A 17188-nucleotide genomic window follows, 5' to 3' on the forward strand; every position below is an offset into this window, starting at 1 on the left:
CCGCGGCGCAGCCCCGCGCGCCCCCGGCCTCCGCGCCCCGGGAGGAGGGAGCCCGGGGCGGCTGCGCGGGCCCCGCACCCCCGGCAGAGCGGGTTAGCTCCCCCTGGGGGGCAAGCCCTTGCCAAAGAAAACCGAAAACGAGCATTCGCTCTCCTGACAGCCGTGCCTGGAAGAGCCTCGTCTCAACTGCAGAATGCCAGCAGGTACACAGTCGGGTCGGCATTGTCACTTTTAGAGCGACTTCAGTTTACGCATTCAAAGAATGCGTGGGACCTGGTGGAAAGGTCACGCTGCCTCCGAAGGAAGTTCAACTCAGGATCTCCCTCCCCCGGTGCCGCACGCACCATCAACAGCAAAGCCTCCCCTCCCAGTTCCAGGGCTAGGCTTGTTGAGAAAGGTGCTGGAGAGGTTTCCAAGGTCATTCCCAGCGCCGGGAGTCCAGCCTTCCGCACCACGGAGGCTTTTGGGAGGAGATGCCCACCGCCCGCGGGGAGTCAATATTAGAACCTCAGTTTCCTTTGTGCTGTCACCCCTACTGGTAAGAACACTTACACTAGGCAAACGCACAGGGGGTTCAGAATTTTATGGGTGATCTTATTAGGGAAGCCTATTAATAAGCTCCAAATCAGAGACCTGTTCTGGAACCACGGAGCAGGGAGCAAGGGAGGAATTGCTCTCTCTTCTTCAAACGCCCAGACCTAGCGCAACTGCAGAATGCAGTGGTTGCAGGCTCGGCCTTGCTCCCAACAGCGCTGAGAGCTGGATTGGAGGACTTACTCCAGCACCACTGTCGGGGGTTAGCACGTTCCCAGTTTTCACTAGGCCCTTCCACTCTTGTGTGAAACGGAGGGGAATGTTCTTTTCAGCATTCTTTTCTAAAGGGAGAAGAGCTGTTTCTCACTATGTGAATACCTCACGGGGGATTCCCATTAAATGAAACTGCTTGATGATGACCTAATTTGTTCATTCAAGAGAATAAACTCTTCCTATCCATACATTGTTGTTGTTATGGTTTCCGTTGTTAAATTATACATAAAAGGCCCAAGCTGTACCAAGCCTATTTTAGAAATAAAAATGTCCTTGTGACATGAATCTTAATGAGATCCTCATTTTAAATTGTGCCTGAGAATACGCATTGTTTTCAATGCTTCCTTATATTTTCACCAACTTGTTGTCCTGAATATTTTTGTAAGTTGTAAAATGTATTTTCTTATAATGTGTTCATTCACCACCTTAGTCTGTCCGTTGCCTTTTGGGTCTTAGATTATTTTTTGGTGACCAGAAAGTAAAATGTGTAATTAAAAGAGGTTTTCCAGGTGGCGCACAGTAGGTCATGCCAGCAATCCCACCACTTTGAAAGGCCAAGGAGAGTAGATCGCCTGAGCCAAGAGTTCAAGGTCAGCCTGGGCAATGTGGCAAAGACCTGTCTCTACAAAAAATAAAATAAAATGATAATTTAAAAAATAGCCAGGCATGGTGGTATGGATGTCTGTAGTCCCAGCTACTGGGGTGGAGGGAAGAGAGTTGGGGGTGCAGAGAGGGCAGACAGGTTGAGATGGGAGGATGGCTTGAGCCTGGGAGGTTGAGGCTGCAATCAGTCACTGCACTCCAGCCTGGGCAACAGAACGAGATCCTGTGTCAAAAAAAAAAAAAAAGGTTTTCCAAAATGATATGCCAATTCATGCCATTCATCCTTCAAAATAAACCCCTTCACAGTCTTTTGCCTTCCCTATGTCCACTTTTCCTCTGCACTAAATCTTTTCAAACATAAATGAATCTATAAACAAGTGTTTTCCAAAGATGTGGTTTTTAGAACACCCGTTCTGCAAGATCCTCCTTAGGAAAGAAGCTGGCCAGTGTATTTGGGAAACTCTGCACATTCTTTCTTTCTTTCTTTTTTTTTTTTTGAGACAGAGTCTCACTCTGTCGCCAGGCTGGAGTGCAGTGGTGTGATCTCAGCTCACTGCAACGTCCGCCTCCTGGGTTCAAGCAATTCTCCTTCCTCGGCCTCCTGAGTAGCCGGGACTACAGGCGAGTACCACCATGCCCAGCATTCTCTCTTTCTGAGGGTCACATCTCACATTAAGGCTCTCAGTCAAGAAACTTACTGAACTTAGCTTAGCCCAGCATTTTCCAAATTTCTTTGAATGTGGAACCCTCTTCCAAGCAAGATTTATTAATATACCGTGAAATTTGTATTTTCAGGATTACACTTTGGGAAGCAGTGATTTAAACCATCTAACATATAGAATAATTTTAGGTCAAATAAAACTGAGATGTCAAGATGCAGCACAAGAATTTTTAAAAGAGCATTAAGAAGAGTCTAGCCCTAATTGCTATTTGTGAATGTTATAAAGCCATTGTGCAAAAAAAAAAAAAAAAAAATTGCTTTGAATAACTGGAAAAGTAGACACCATGTCAGAATTCTGAAACTATACTGAATAAGAAGGTTCCAGAGATATTCCTTTTTCCCTCATGGGAGCTAAAACTCAAAGCGTGGTACAGTTTATCTTTGCCGAGTTGGCCTCCCTGTTAGCCCCAACACACCTGGAGTATTTAAAAATAGTTCCCTAGGCATAGATTACTGCAGCGTTGGAAGTGGATTCAAAGCGCAGGAGAAAGGGCCACCCAGTCCATACCTATTCTTTTATTACTTGAGCCCCACCCTTGCTCCCCAAAAACATTTATGCACCCCAGCAGGCTCTAAGCTGCTAGCAGACCTGCATGTTTGACAAGCCTTGTATGTGCTTTGTTTCCCTGGAGGCAGAGCTAACGGAGAAAAAAATACACATAAACATCACCCTTGAGAACAAGACAGTCAAGCTAGCAGTCTAAGGGCTGTTCAAACTGTGACCCAGCTGGATTAATTTTAATTTAATGAAAACATTTTATAAAAGGAAGTCCAGGTGTGTCAAGCACCTGGCGTAATAGGAAGAGGGGAGTAGGCAAATGAAAAGGGCTGCATTTAGTCTTTCTCAGTCCGAGAGCTTCCTCAGAAAGTGAGACGGAGTGTTTATGTTTGTTCTGTTTTGTTTGTTTTGAGACAGAGTCTTGCTCTGTCGCCAGGCTGGAGTGTAGTGGCGTGATCTCGGCTCACTGGACCCTCCGCCTCCTGGGTAAAAGATATTCTCCTGCCTCAGCCTCCCGAGTAGCTGAGATTACAGGAACGTGCCACCACGCCCAGCTATTTTTTGTAGATTTAGTAGAGACAGGGTTTCACCATGTTGGCCAGGATGGTCTCGATCTCCTGACCTCATGATCTGTCCGCCTCAGCCTCCCAAAGTGCTGGCATTACAAGAGTGAGCCACCGTGCGGCCAATGTTTATGGTTTGTTTGTTTGTTTGTTTGTTTGAGACAGAGTCTCACTCTGTCACCCAAGCTGGAATGTAGTGGCACAATCTCGGCTCACCGCAGCCTTCACCTCCCAGATTTAAGCAATTCTCCTGCCTCAGCCTCCTGAGTAGCTGGGATTACAGGCACGTGTCATCATGCCCAGCTAATTTGTGTATTTTTAGTAGAGACGGGGTTTCACCATGTTGGCCAGACTGGTCTCAAACTCCTGGCCTCAAGTGATTCACCTGCCTCAGCCTCCCAAAACTGTTGGGATTACAGGCATGAGCTACCACACTTGGCAGAAGTGTTTATGTTGAAACACCTACAAAGTTGCCCTTAGACACCCCTGCCTATCCATGGCTCCCTACAGCGCACTTCCTTCTCCCTACCCCACACATAAAGGCACAGAAGGTAATATGGATGCAGCTATGGGATTAGGCATTACATTTCTTTTACCTTCCTCACAACACTTAGCAGAGGACTAGGTCAAAAATAGATGTCCAAATAAGTAATAATTGATTGATTAATTAATTGGTCAACTGATGGCCCTTCTAAAGTTGCGTACTATCTGAGAGAAGCTGGATTCATAATGCAAACACTCTGTTCCTGTTTCGCCCCAGGAGATTATTTTACATTTCAAGAGAGCCTCACAGTTTGAACCGGACTGTGAAAAATGAACCAAACAAGCTGGCGAAGAGTTCTCAAATTCTATCCCACCCACAAAATTTGCATTGCTTCTATTTGTCAAATGCCACCAGGCCCTTCCTATCTGTCATCTTCTTCCACACAAAACAGCCTGAAACTGTGAAGGTGTGTGTGCATACATGTTTTCTGTTACTTAATAATTATGAATTTTATGGAAACTTTCTAAAGGAATAGAAATAATAGGCAAAGGCTGTCTCATCTAAGCCCAGCAAGTGATTGTTCAGTTGGATGTTTGACTTGTTTAACATTTAAGCACAGGCTTAATTTCATCACTAAGAATTACTAGTGTCACATCATATATCCCATTAAACAAATGAGTCTATCCTGAGACATTTATAATCATAAACCATATTAAGACCTAGAGTCTGCTTTTTTTTTTGAGACCGAGTCTTGCTCTCTGTCGCCCAGGCTAGAGTACAGTGGTGCAACCTCGGCTCACTGCAACCTCTGCCTCCCAAGTTCAACTGATTCTCCTGCCTCAGCCTCCCAAGTAGCTAAGACTACAGGCGCGCACCACCACGCCCGGCTAATTTTTGTAATTTTAATACAGACAGCATTTCACCTTGTTGGCCAGGATGATCTCCAACTCCTGACCTCAAGTGATCTGCCCACCTCGACCCCCAAAGTGCTGGGATTACAGGTGTGAGCCACCGCACCTGGTCGGCTAGTTAAAATTCTTATGTTTGAAATGGCTAGATGTGTTGAAAGAAGAAAACAACTATCCAGTATGCATAAGACTTGTAGCATGCCTCTGCATCCACGCTTCTCATACTTTCACAGAAAATGAAAGTGATACTTAATTATCAAAATAAAAATCCACAGAATCCACATGTGCAAAACAACTTCCTTTTTCTGTTATTCTCAATCACCTAAGGAGTGCAAGAACTGCAAGAGAGCTTTTGGCCGTTGGTTCCAAGAAACGAAAGTGTTTTCCAGTTCAGACTAAGTAATTTCTTTTTTTTTTTTTTTTTTGAGATGGAGTCTCGCTCTGTCACCCAGGCTGGAGTGCAGTGGCATGATCTCAGCTCACTGCAACCTCCACCTCCCCAGTTTAAACAAATCTCTGCCTCAGCCTCCCAAGTAGCTGGGATTACAGGCTCGTGCCACCATGCCCAGCTAATTTTTTGTATTTCTAATAGAGATGGAGTTTCACCATCTTGGCTAGGCTGGTCTTGAACTCCTGACCTTGTGATCTACCCGCCTTGGCCTCCCAAAGTGCTGGGATTACAGCCGTGAGCCATGGAGCCCGTCCCAGAACAAGTAATTTCTTAGGGTGACATATACTATTTAAACAGTGATATTATGTAGTAAAATACAATACTAATCGCGGCTCAGGAAATTATATTTGATTTTATATGGAATGTGTGAATGCCTCTAAGTCAACCAGTAATCAAGTTCTGTGCTTTTCTCTCCATGGTGCTCAACTTCATAACAAAACGTTGTCTTTCCATTTTTGTGACCTTAAATCCAGGGCTGCTCATTCAGTCTCACGCTACTCTTCTACGAATATTTTAGGGCAGTTTGATGGGACATTATGTCCACAATCTATCCAAGCCAAATCAAGGTTATTGACAGGATCTCACATAGATAAATTTTACCCTTAAAAGTTTTCCACCGTCAGGAAAATGGGGCTGCTACAGGCTGGTGTTTATGCTGCCACCTCTCGGTCTTATAAGGAAACACACCTCAGGGAGAGGAAAGGGGAACTCTTGCTGCAAAATTGTATTCATAATTGTATTTACGTTAGGGCCCATGAAAGCTTCTTAAATGGGGAAAGAGGAGCTCATGAAAGCTTCTTAAATGGGGAAAGAGGGGCTCACAGCCTGGAGAATATTATGAAAGCTCTGAATCCTCTCTCCAGAAAAAAAAATTCACAATAGATTTTTGTAGATAAATTGGATGCCTTGAAGCCCATTTGTGTACGTACCCTTTTCTAGACCACAAATATGGCAGAGCGACATCATTTTTTTGCGTTGTGACAAAAGTTCTGTAAAATGGAAGAAACGGCATTCTGGGAGGATGGTTAGAAGATAAGATTCTAATAACATCTACACAGAAGAAAATTTTTGACATTAAATGATTTTTAGTTCAAAATTGTAGTGTGTGGGGAAGGAAAAAAAAAACCCTTCAACTTTTCCCTGCAGCCAAGAATGTTTGGATTTCATTTCAAAGTTAATCAATGGGAAAGGCTCTCTGGGAATTCTGGGTGGTATTTCCAACAGAAACATTGTGCTTTTGACACCTCTGTTGTTGATATCTTAAATCCACTGGCAGTTGTGTTTTGGATCAAGTGACTCCCTGGGTCTGGTGCACGTGGTCTGTTTATTTGTTTAGCTTATAGAAATGTGTTCTGTGTTTCTATGAATATTTTTGCAGCGCAGGTTACACAGAGCTGTCAGCTGCCTCCAAGTGTTTTAAGGTCTGATGCTTGACTTGTTTAAGATGTAAGCACAGGCTTAATTTCATCACTAAGAATTACTAATAGCACATAATATAGACTGTTAAACAAATAAGTCTATCTTGAGACATTTCATTGTCATCAACCATATTAAGACACAGAATCTGAAGAGCTCAACTTAAAATGCTTATATTTGAACGGGCTAGATTTGTTTAAAGGTATCACTGGGAGAGCATATCCCAAATCTGAAGGCCTCCTCATCTTCCCCAAAATGAAGTCGTTCTTCCCATTTCCTGCGTAGGGAAAAGGATCTGGCTGTGTCGCTGAAGCATCTGAGAAACTGTTTGAACTAATCCACGCCATCTTCCACTCTAATGGCATGATTGGCAGATACTTAAAGAGATATCGATTGGACCAGTTCATCCAACACACTGTTCCTTTTGCCTGTCAGTGTGACCAAGATATTAACCCAGCAACACTTGAAACCCTTTACACTTCGCCTTCAGAAAATTAGCACTCTCTTTCTGAGTTCTCCCAAGTACCTGCTGCATGCTAACGGAGTAAACGATGTTTTACATGTACAGGGACAGAACCTGGTCACTCCATCTACCGAGAGAAACCAGCAGCTCTCCCTCCTCCTTTTTATCCTCGTTAAGTTTCATTTTTATCGTCGCTGCTACTCTCATATTGTATTATTGTATCAACATGCAGTGTTTTATCTTGGAAAATAGATCATCATTATTTTCTGGGAGAAAAAAGATTTCCCAATGCCCCGTGAGTGTTACTACCAGTTAAGAACAGTTTAGCAGACTCCTAACTGATGGAGCACCAGCCCTAATAGTGCTGCGGCCGCCCAGTCTGGGTTGCTTCAGGAGTTTTTATGTTTTATTAATGTAATAAAGTGTAGCTTCTACAGTTATCTACAGTCTGTAATTACAGATGCATATTATTGATATCATCTGTGTGATGCTTGAGTTTACTTTTCCATTAATAGAAACTCTGCATTTTAAACATTAATTTTACAAAGAATTAATGATGGCTTACACAACTCTGTCTATAAATAGATATTTTAGAAGCAATTATGCCCAGAGTAGAGCACCCGTTTCTTTAGCGACAGTTTTGTTCCAAAAGATGATCTTAAATGCATTTGTTCATAAACATAAAGTGATACTATACAAGGAAAAAAATGTGCCGGGCGTGGTGGCTCACATCTATTATCCCAGCACTTTGGGAGGCTGAGGCCGTGGGATCACTTGAGGCCAGCCTGGGCAACATGGAGAGACCCTGGTCTCTACATAAAATAGAAAAATTCACCAGGCATGGTAACACACACCTATAGTCCTGGTTACTCAGGAAACTGAGACGGGGCCAGGCACAGTGGTTCACGCCTTTAATCCCAGCACTTTGGGAGGCAGAGGCAGGCAGATCACCTGAGGCCACAAATTTGAGACTAGCCTGGCCAATATGATGAAACCCTGTCTCTACAAGTAAAATAAAAAAATTGCCAGTTGCAGTGGCCCACACCTGTAATTCCAGCACTTTGGGAAGCCAAGGCGGACAAACCACCTGCAGTCAGGAGTTCAAGGCCAGACTGATCAACATGGTGAAACCCCATGTCTACTAGAAAAAAATACAAAAAAAAAAAAAAATTAGCCAGGTATAGTGGCAGGTACTTGTAATCCCAGATACTCAATAGGCTGAGGCAGGAGAATCGCTTGAACCCAGAAGGCAGAGGTTGCAGTGAGCCAAGATCACACCTCTGCACTCCAGCCTGGGCAACAGAGAGACTTCATCTCAAAAAATAATAATAATATATAAAAATTAGCTAGGTGTGATGGTAGGCGCCTATAATCTCAGCTACTGGAGAGGCTAAGGCAGGAGAATTGCTTGAACCCAGGAGGCCGAGGTTGCTGTGAGCCAAGATCATACCACTGCTCTCCAGACTGGATGACAGAGTGAGACTCAGTCTCAAAAAGAGAGAGACTGAAGCAGGAGGATTGCTTGAGCCCAGGAGTTTGAGGCGACAGTAAGCTATGATCTCACCACTACTGCACTCCAGCCTGGGTAACAGAGTAAAACCTTGTCTCAAAAAAAAAAAAAAAAAAAAAAAAAAAGGAATAAAATGAACATATTCATGTAAAACTCAATTTCATTAAAGAGCAATGGCTGTTCAACATGGCATCAGTTCTGACTCTTCTTGTTTCCTTTCAATTCTTATAAAATTTCATCTAAAAATATCTACTTTTTTGACTTTATTCTTTACATTCCTAATAAAATATTTATTCAAAAAAAAAAAAAAAAAAAAAAACTCCGAGCTGGGCACAGTGGCTCATGCTTGTAATCCCAGCACTTTGGGAGGCCGAGGCGGGCAGATAATATGAGGTCAGGAGTTCAAGACCGGCCTGGCCAACATGGTGAAACCCCACCTCTAGTAAAAATACAAAAATTAGCCAGGCATGGTGGGGTGCACCTGTAAACCCAGCTACTGGGGAGGCTGAGGCAGGGAAATCGCTTGAACCTGGGAGATGCAGGTCAGAGTGAACCGAGATCACAGCACTGCACCCAGCCTAGGCGACAGCAAGACTCCATCTCAAAAAAAAAAAACTTCCGAAATCTACTTGTCCAGAAGCAGAACAAAAACCACCAAGGTCTTCTGCAAGTGTCCCCATCACCGGGGATCGTACCACAATCATCCAGCCCCAGAAACCACCCAGGAACCATCTCCCCATCTAACCCACCAATGAGTTTTGCGGATTTTGCCTCCTACGTATCTCCCGGATTAGTCTATTTCTCCCCACCTCCACTCTCACTCCCTGGTTTGAGCTCCATCATATCTCACCAGAGTTTATGCAGTTGCCTCATAGCCCAATTCTCTGCATCCACCTCTAGTCTACCACAAATCTATTTTCCATATTGTAGCAAGAGGAGTGATGTGAAACCCAAACCATGCCACCCTCCCCCACATTAAAAATATTTCCATTGATCTTGAGACAAACAATAAATTCCTTTCCATAGGCCACAAAGTCTTCCTACATGGTTTGACTTCATGTAGCATTTGTCTCTCCCTAGTATCAAAGTTACCTTCTCTGAGTTTCGAAGCCTCAACTCTCCCTCTGATCACAGGGGCTGTGAAGCACAAATTCTGCTTCCATTTACTTGGTTAACTCTTACTCAGTGTTCAGAGCCCAGCTTCAGGTACCATTTTCTTAAGGAAGTTTTCCCTTACTAGGCCCAATTGCCCTATTGTGAGCTTTCTTAGCACCTTGGACCTCTTGCTCAAATTGAAATTGTGTGATTACTGATGTTATTTATTTGAATAATGTCTATGTCTCTGATCTATCTATAAGTTTCATGAAGGTAGCATCTGCTTTTGGTCTGCACTCTAGCTTTGATGTCTGACTGAGTAACTAGCACATAGTACCTACTCAATAAATGTGTTGGTTGATTAGTTAACTGGTTGATTGGTTGGTTGGCCAGTTGGTTGAATAAATGAGTAAATTAGTGAATCACAAAACAATGCTTCATTCCGGGCTTTATAAGAGTCATGGACTCTGACATCAGACTTCCTGGTTTCAAATCTTAGCTCACTTACTGGATGACTACAGGCATGTTATACAAGTTCTCTGTGCCTCAGTTTCCTCATCTATAACATGGGTAATAGCATCTTACCTTGTAGAGTAGTTATGAAGTTTAAATGGCTTTATATAGCTAGGTTACATCCACAGTGCCTGGCACATAGTGAACACATGTATGTAGTGTTACAATTATTATTATTGTCCTCTGACTTTAACGGTGATAAAGATTCTCAAAGAAATTAAAGGCTTTTGCCAGGCACGGTGGCTGGCTCATGCCTGTAATCCCAGCACTTCGGGAGGCCTGGGTGGGTAGATCATTTGAGGTCAGGAGTTTAAGACCAGTCTGCCCAACATGGTAAAACTCTGTTTCTACTAAAAATACAAAAATCAACTGGGAGGTAGTGGCGCGCGCCTATAGTCCCAGCTGCTCGGGAGGCTGAGGCAGGAGAATTGCTTGAGCCTGGGAGGCAGAGATTGCAGTGAGCTGAGATCGTGCCACTGCACTCCAGCCTGGGTGACAGAGTGAGAGAAAGAAAGAAAGAAAAGAAAGAAAGAAAGAGAGAAAGAGAGAGTGAGGGAGAGAGGGAGGGAGGGAGGAGAGAGAGAGAAAGAGAGGTAGAAAGAGAAAAGAAAGAAAGAGTGAGAAAGAGAAAGAAAGAAAAAGAAAGAAAGCAAGAAAGCAAGAAGAAAGAAAGAAAAAGAAAGGAAGGAAGGAAGGAAGGAAGAAAGAAAGAAAAAAAGAAAGAAAGAAAGAAAGAAAGAAAGAAAGAAAGAAAGAAAGAAAGAGAAAAAGAAAGAAAGAAAGAAAAACAGAAAGAAGAAAGAGATTCTAAGATCATTATGATGTTATATCTCTCGAGTTCTTATCCTGAACATTGTGCTGCTTTGAGTCTGTGGCCCAAGTGAGGACTCAACCCTTAAACATGTGTGGCATACTTCCTTGCTCACCATTTTAGAAAAATGTTTCTTTCCTTTTCATTGGCGTCATCTGCCTTCTCTTACTAGAACTTTTAACCCTCTTGCTGTTTCTGCACTTAGAGATCATCACGAGGTTATTAGTAACGTCCAAATGACACCTCAAAACTAAGTCCCAGCATGGCAAGCATCCCATAGGCTATGACTGAGATGAACCCCACGCACCCTGTAACTCCATCTGTTGCTGGCATGATGCATTGGTGCTCTTGCCCGAGGGTGCCTCTCAGGACAGGCGCTCCCGACAATCACTGAACATCCTTCACAGCTCTCCTGGTCCTCGTTCTTATCCCAGAATGCTCACCTCCATCCTGTGTCTCCATGGTCACTTCAGTGTTTTTGCAGAACCCTTCTGACTACATTCTTTTCCTTTACCACCAGGCTTAAACTTTCTGTAGGCATCTTTTTCTTCTTTACCAGATTTTAAATTACTTGAGAGCAAAGATCTTATTGCAACATATTGCTTCAGGAAACCTTCTTTTTCTACAAAATTGAATCTTCTGAGAATGACCAAATGCATAAACAAATAGATAAATGAATAAATAAGGGCCCAAGTGAGAAACTTACTCATCTCATCTCCCATATTCTCCTGTAATAATATTAATCAATGTTAATTACAAAACCACAATGCAAATTGTCTCTAAAATTCGTTGACACTAAGGTTCTAGTCTGGATTTCTTAAACCAAATAACTGGAGTAATTGAAATGAGAATAAGAATGTTTTGTTTAGTGAAGGTGAAAAAAAACTTCTAGAATATTCCCTTTCACAAGAATAGAATGGACGTCTTCAGGTTCATAAAATCTGAAAGAAGGAAGAGGTTGACATCCTTATTTCAGAATGGAGAAGAGGGGAGAGGAGGTCACCAGCAGTTGCTGTGTATTGGCAACCACACTAGGCACTTTCAAGTAGGTTATTGAATTCACACACAGTGCAATCACCTCAGTTTTATCGCCATTTTACAAATTAAAACCCTGACACTAAGGAGCTTTGCATCTTTTGCCAAAAGTATCACAGCTGTGATCTGGCACACCTGACCCTGAGCTCCTGGCTGACATACAGAATGCCACTATGAAAAGTCTATCCCCTCACCTACTTCACAATGGAATGCCTTCCAAGTCCCTTTCCTATGTTATAATTATTTCATTTCCGCCCCCCCCCTCAAGACTGAGTCTCACTCTGTCGCCCAGGCTGGAGTGCAATGGTGTGATCTCGGCTCACTGCAACCTCCGCCTCTCGGGTTCAAGCAATTCTCCTGCCTCAGCCTCCCTCGTAGCTGGGATTACAGGTGCACACCACCATGCCCAGGTAATTTTTGTATTTTTGGTAGAGATGGGGTTTCCCCATGTTGGCCAGGTTGGTCTCGAACTCCTGACCTCAGGTGATCTGCCCGCCTCGGCCTCCCAAAGTGCTGGGATTATAGGCGTGAGCCACCGTTCCCGATCAGTTACTGTTAATTTTCTACCAGTACTTCCCTTTTCCCTTCTCCCTTGTCTTCCAGAATGTTAAAATTTTCTCTCACCTCCAATTTTGTTACCTTTCCCTACCCTTATGCACAGTCCCCTCCTTGGCTAGCCTCAATTTCCTCTGGGAACTCTCCACTGGCCAAGGACCTGTTTCCCAGGGCATGGCCACTCCCAGCCCTCTAAAAGTCTGCAGCACACTTTTTGACCCTCTCAAGATGTTCAGGGCCAAGCTTGACATTTGACCACACACACACACACGAATAAAACACACAGGTAAATTTGGTCTGGATCATTGATAACTGTATAGTTATTTAACAACCTTCTATACTCAGGAGTCAAGCCTACACCAATCATGACAAATGACACCAACCTAATGACCACAGTAATTCATCGTCCTGTTTAAAGATACTATTTAGCAAAGTCAAGGTTAAAACCATGTAATGGAACAAATTAAGGGGTGATATTACAGGACCTCTGTCACACTTTTGGTGTAGACTTCAACTAAGAAACATAGCTATATTTCATATTCCTCTAATTTTACATTTTTTTTTCTTTGTACATTTTAAATTATCATAGGAGAGATTGTTTGAAACCTTGTAAGAAAACTTTTTTTCCAGAACTTTTAGCCAACATGAGCTTGGCTTTTTCCATTTATTTTTTAAATTTCTTAATATGAAAATTTTCAGATTACGACAATGGCTCTTTTCATGACTAAAAACAGCATTTCACAAAGGTCTGACCAAAGTTATAGCCCCATGCTATCATGCAATTCACATTTATTGGTGAGACGGAGGGGGGGTCAATTTCAATATTTTTAAATGAAGGGTTAGAAGGCTTCCATCAGTGAGCTTTGCCCCGATGGGCTGAGGGCTCCTGGACACACTGGAGACCGCAAGGGCAGCCCAGTGACCTGTGTGGAGAATGTGTATCCTGTGTTTTAAAGGGAAAGAATACGAAGAGAGAAAAGTTCATTCTGAGATGAACAGGAGCGTGGTTTAACCTGCCGGGTAATCACTCCGCGTAGGCAATGAAGGGAAAGCAGGCACTGCATGTTTAAGAGCTCCGCCATCTCACATTTGGTGACACAGGATGCCTGCAAACTCCTGGAGGGAAAGGTTACTGTACTCAACCCACGCTCTCTGCAGGCCATCAGTGCCATTTATTTGTCATGGTTTCAGCTGATTAATATGTAACCACAGAGGCAAAAGAAATAATTTCACAATCTGCGTGTCGCAGCAATTTTCAAATTCCTTTAGGTTGAAAGCAATCACTGCAAAGCTTTCTCTACTCTGACATATTTATTCTTCCTCTTCAGATTCAAACCATTCCAAAAAGGGAACAAAAAATACAGCAAAAGCAGCCTTCTTGTCTACAGTATTTACATGCTTTACATGCCCTCAAAATACATGGCTTATTAATGCCTGATTTTCCAACCTCTTCAATAAGCTTTTTTATTAGCGTGACAATCCTTAACGTGTGACAAGCCATCTCTCGTTGTGCGTGTCTCCTTTATGATATTTAATATAAAGATAGAACAGTATTTATATCCCTCACAATAAGAGAATGAATTGTTTTAAGGTTATACACGCTAGATGTGATAAAGAAAGAAGGAACCTTACAAAATGATAAATATTTTCATTAAAAAACTTTAAAACTAAAAGTTCAAAGATATGTTCTCCTCTCCTATTTCTTGTCAAAACATGACTTAAGACCCAAAACTAATCTACTTTCAATTTTATTCCATATTTCAGCCCTGTCATGGTACTCAGCAGAGAGTATTGGAATACGATCATTTTTTATTTTGTTGATGTTACCGACAGCTTTATTTCACAAAGCAATCTTATACTATGTCTACCAGTGGTAGGGCACAGAGGTCAAATAGTCTATCCTTACAGGTAGAGAGCTTATTAAATGGCACGTCTATTAAACCCGATGGACAACATAAAGAAACATTTCAGCAAAATACTTTTAACATAGTTCAATGAAGATATGGCTCAAAAGGGCAGTAAATAATTTAAACGGAGACCAATAGGGCATTTGCTACATTTTTTACTAGCATCTTCAAAATTATATTTCAAGCAAAGTGGTTAGAATACAGAATAACAAAAAAGCTGCAGAGAATAGGCCAAGTCTTACAAACCTCACGTTCTGGGTATTTTCTACAGCAAATGTAAAAGGAGCATCAGCCCAGATCCAAATATTAATAAATCAACAATTCTATCACAGAGTTCGTTTAAGACAATCTCAACATAAATGTTGTATCACTGTGTAAGGAAACAGTGTTTTAAAAATGATCTTACTGTCTTTTTTATTTTTGTTTTGGAAGACAGCTAATTTTAAAATCCTACTTATGGTAGCATCGATTCATGACACAACCTCATTCTAAGAAAAACTGCACCAGAAGACTAGAATAGAAATGATATGGAAAATACTTGTTTACTTACTATATACTATTTGGTGTGAAAATCTAAATTAGAAATAACATGTGTGAAATTGTAGTTGGGAATTTCTTTTCTTTTCAGATATCCCTGGTGACTCTTTGGTCATCAAAAATCAAGCTGATTATCTTTTTACTCCCAATGTTTACTCCCGTATATGTTTAACTACATTTAGGAAAACCAATAGAAAAAGGAAAAAAAAAAAAAAAAAACAGAATCCATGAAAGAGAACTCGACTTCTTATCCTTAAGAAGCTGTGGTTTATGGCCAAAATAACAAATTGAATCTGTAACTTTTAGTAAGTTTATCATAAATACTATATCCCTTAATCCTGAAATTGGGTTTCTGGTCACTTACCAGGAATATAAACTACTTGATCAAGGGATATCAGTGGATTCACCTAGCAGGATAATTAATAAGATACAGAAACATAAAACATGAGTTGTTAAAGTTTACAATTACCTTTCCTCACAGCCTCACTCTAAACGCACTGTCCTTGCTTCAGCACACAGTAAATCATCTACCTAAATGTATTTGCACCCAATCATTTTTTAAAGTCACAATCTTTGTAGTGTCAACTTGTCAAGGGTCAAAGGGAAGAACAGGCAAGATTCCCAAATCAATCTGCTTGTAGAAACTGTCTCATTTCATTTCAAATTACCTGCTGTGGTTGAAGCGGGCTATGGACAAACTGCCTTTCTCCATAAACCATGACAGCACAGGTCGAACTTATGTGATCATTCATAACGGGCAAGTCATGCCGGTTCTGTCATTAACTACTTTTAAACGGCTGTGCAGGGTTAAGTGATCTTGCAGGGCAGCCGCAGATATAAATACTGTTTGGACAGTTTAATGTCAAGAGACAACTCCTCTGGGATTAAAACTGTGTAACCCAATAGGACGGTTGTCGATATAAGGATTAAGGTACTTTGGTCCCATTACTTGAAGTCATGCCTTTACATATGCTTTGTGCAAGGGACCCTGTAGGAGACTCCGAATGAGTGCCCTTCATCTACATCATGCAACCCCCAGACAGCATTCTGAGAATATTAAGAATAACTTCAGGCATTCAGAGGTTCATTCTTCCAGGTGTTCGAGAGTTAACGTTTGTTCTTGTGTGGCTGATCAGAAAATGAGAGCACATGGCTGTTGGGAGCAAGTGCCTTGCAGCAGCCTCACAGCCTTGGGCTTCCAGAGTTCATGATCAATGGGAATATCAAAGACCCACTGCTATCCATGAGATCAGGGAAGTCGGGTATAGTCAGTTGAACACAAAAGAGCCATGATATAAGAAAAAAGACTGAAATATTTATTCTATTACCTCGCAAGTGCTCATTCCTTGAGATAAACATGATCATATCTAAAGATAACAACAACTAGTATTTACCAAGGGCTGAGGATGTGTTGAGCACTGTACAAAGTGCTTTGTGCGCATGACCTCATTTAAATCTTACAATAACCAAATGCGGAATCTATTATTGGCCCCTGTTTATCGTAGGTGAGAAAGCAACACACCAGAGCAGGTAATCATTTACCCCAAGTCACATAGCCAGTAGCGATGAAGAACAGGAACAAATGCTGTGTCTGTCTCCAGAACAAGCACCCTCACTACAACGGTATACCGCCTCCACTATAATTATGACTCCTGTGAGAAATTCTACTTGCTTGACTTATAAAGTATTTATAATATACACTGGCTTAGCTTTCTTTAACATGCATTAGCTGCATGCAAAACTGTCTGAATCATTAAAAGAAAAGCGTTGCTAAGTTACTCAGAAACCAAAGAGAGCCAAATCAGGCCGATACGTGAGTATCTCTGTGGAAACACGAAGACTTTCCAGAGGGTACGTGGGCACACATAGTTTTAAGGAGCCCCATTTCACAATCCTCAGTGTCCATATGTTTTCTTTTCTAAAATTGATCCACATGAGAAAATACAAAACTCCACTTCACCCAAGGCCTATTTACCAGGTCCCTGATATTCCCGCCCCAATTCATCCTATTAAGAAATGCATTTCGGCCGGGCGCGGTGGCTCAAGCCTGTAATCCCAGCACTTTGGGAGGCCGAGGCGGGTGGATCACGAGGTCAAGAGATCGAGACCATCCTGGTCAACATGGTGAAACCCCGTCTCTACTAAAACTACAAAAAATTAGCTGGGCATGGTGGCGCGTGCCTGTAGTCCCAGCTACTCAGGAGGCTGAGGCAGGAGAATTGCCTGAACCCAGGAGGCGGAGGTTGCGGTGAGCCAAGATCGCGCCATTGCACTCCAGCCCGGGTAACAAGAGCGAAACTCCGTCTCAAA

Source organism: Sapajus apella, unplaced genomic scaffold (assembly GCF_009761245.1).
Source record: "Sapajus apella isolate SASKATOON/1434 unplaced genomic scaffold, GSC_monkey_1.0 scaffold22, whole genome shotgun sequence".
Classification (NCBI taxonomy): domain Eukaryota; kingdom Metazoa; phylum Chordata; class Mammalia; order Primates; family Cebidae; genus Sapajus; species Sapajus apella.